Source organism: Microchirus variegatus, assembly GCF_963457635.1.
Source record: "Microchirus variegatus genome assembly, chromosome: 3".
NCBI classification, from domain to species: Eukaryota; Metazoa; Chordata; class Actinopteri; order Pleuronectiformes; family Soleidae; genus Microchirus; species Microchirus variegatus.
In genome coordinates, this window is record NC_139804.1 from 13,360,861 (window position 1) to 13,363,502 (window position 2,642).

Here is a 2,642-nt window from a genome sequence, read left to right on the forward strand (position 1 = left end):
CCAGACACTATCATCACCATACATACACACACACACACACACACACACACACACACACACACACACACACAACAACCACGTGACCACCACTGACGACGCCTCATTACGTCAAAAACAGCTGACAGAAACTGATTCACGTTAAAGGTCTATTGCAGGGATGCCAGGGTGAAATTGGACAGGGGGCCAGATTGTTTTCAAGTGAGACCTCAGGGGGCCAGATTAGACTTGTGCCAACAAAACACGTTTCCTTTAAATAACACAAGTGTAAACTGTAAATTGTATTATATTTATTGAAGGCTTGCACATGAAAACACGTCAATGCATAATTAAGCCAATTAAAAGATGACTAGTCTATCATCAGCACTACCAGCGCAGCTGCAGCTGAGGATTCCACTGAAAATTAAATATATACCGTCATTTCTGGACTATTGAGCACAGCGTAATATAAGACATATATATATATATATTTTAAAATTAGATGAAATAAAAAAAAATATTTTCCCCTTATCACCCCACGGGCTGGATGGGACATACAGTCAGGCTGGGTCAGGCCCGTGTGCCATAACCCTGGCATCCCTGGTCTATTGTGTAATGTATTACATAAAATATTTTTGATCGACAAAAGAAAGTGAAGCTAATAAAACTGGTACAACTCAAAACTAGAATTGAAGGAAAACTGAACTAACTAACTAAAAAAATATACTACTTTGAGTTCTACAGCTGAAAAATGTTATTGTTATGTTATTATTAGGATGTTTTTGCTGATTAAGGGTAAAACCAATAGTTAGGTTTTAAGGGGCAGGAAGATCAGTGATTCACGACTTCAACTAAAATACATAATTTGATCGGCACTCGATGTAAAGAGTGTGAGAAGTTTACGTTTTTTAACTGCGGTGAAATCAGCTTCAGGTTGGATATTCAACGGACATTCGCTCCAGATCCAACAGCACTCTCCTCCTTCTCCACCCAGAGATAGGTGCACGATCATGGCTTGTTTAATGTCCATCACTCTTAACTACTCATTTAGGGAGCATCAACAAATTACCGTTTAAATGACAATAGTTACATTAAATGGAATAAAAAGAGGTCCTAATGTTTGGCCTCAGGAACACTTCCTTGCTAAGGGTGTGTGGTTACATCTAAATATTTAACATCCTCGTTTACAAGTAGCAACATATTTTGACAAAAATGGAAGACGCTAATTGTCAAAGAATGAGCCCCAGTATTGTGCTGAAATAAATGTGCATTAAATACAGCCATACGTGTCTGTTGCGTGTGAGCTTCCCACTGACAGTTTGTTGTGGAAGGGTGGAGATACGGTGTTGTTTACATAAACAGTCTGTTTATTGTTGGCAAACAAATGAACACAGCTGTTTCTGCCGCCGTCTGCACCCCGCTTCTCTCTCTATGTCCATACCCACAATCTTATAAATTCTTTCAATACTATAAATAAATAGGTATCTAGACAATATATTATATATATATATATATATATATATATATATATATATATATATATATATATATATATGTAGTACTTGTGGGACTGTTACAGTGTTAGGAGATTTGACAGCCATAACTGACAGCTGTGGTGCAGAGGCATCTTGTATCAGCAAAAAAGCTCAGAGATGCTGATTTTGTCCACATACCGGTCACTGGCTTCCCTATTTAACGTATCCCGGTAAATTCCACATCCATTTCGGGATTTTAACATCTTTTTTCTTTATTTTCTTTCTCCCAACTCTGCATCTTCTCCTCCTTCACTTGCTGTTTTTAACATTCACGAAGCCATCAACATGGCCGCCACGTCCCAGAATGCAACGCGGCGCCCAAGTACTGGTCCGCAAGTACTGTGGTCCATGCATCGTTTACCAGTTAGCGTTAGCTGCGTTAAATAGCTGCTATTTATCACACTGGTATGAGATGTGTGAACGAAGAATAACGTCCGTGGTGGAGGTGTTTCACGAGTGACAGTGTCTTCTGACTCCGGGTCACAAAAGGGACTGCGGCGGGGAGTCGTGACGAAGCTATTTTTAAACATTGTTAAATCAATGTTTTGATAATGAGTAGCAGTGCATCCACGGTTCCAGAGGGGGGAGCTGCACTTCTGAGAGCGGGTGTGCTGATTATGTCACTTCCGGGTACTGGCCAATCACAAGACAGTTGGGAAGCCTCTATGCTGGCTGGCCAATCACAACACACTCTTTCTTCTGGGGGTGAGATTTATGTCTGAAATATCGTGGCTCAGGAGAGCGTCGGAAACGGCAAATTTCGGCTCAGCAACTAGGAGGTTTTTGACCATAAAAACAAGTTCATGTATGTAAGTAGACCTCCATAACTAACATATATGTGCAACAGGACCACTCTATGTGAGCTTTAAAAGAAGAAAAAAAAGACAGATTCAGCAGGTAAGCGACTAGGGAACCTAATATAGCAGGTAATATAAACCAGCTATGTGTATGTTGTATCAAATTACTTTTATTTAATTGTTTATTTATTTTTATTTCAGACCCACAATGGCTTCTCTTGTGAAAGGAATTTGTGCTTTTGACAAATATTGTGTTTATGAGCCCAAAAATAATAATAATGATGATGAAGATATATTTAAAATGACACACTTCTGCGTTCCTTTTGATTAGGGC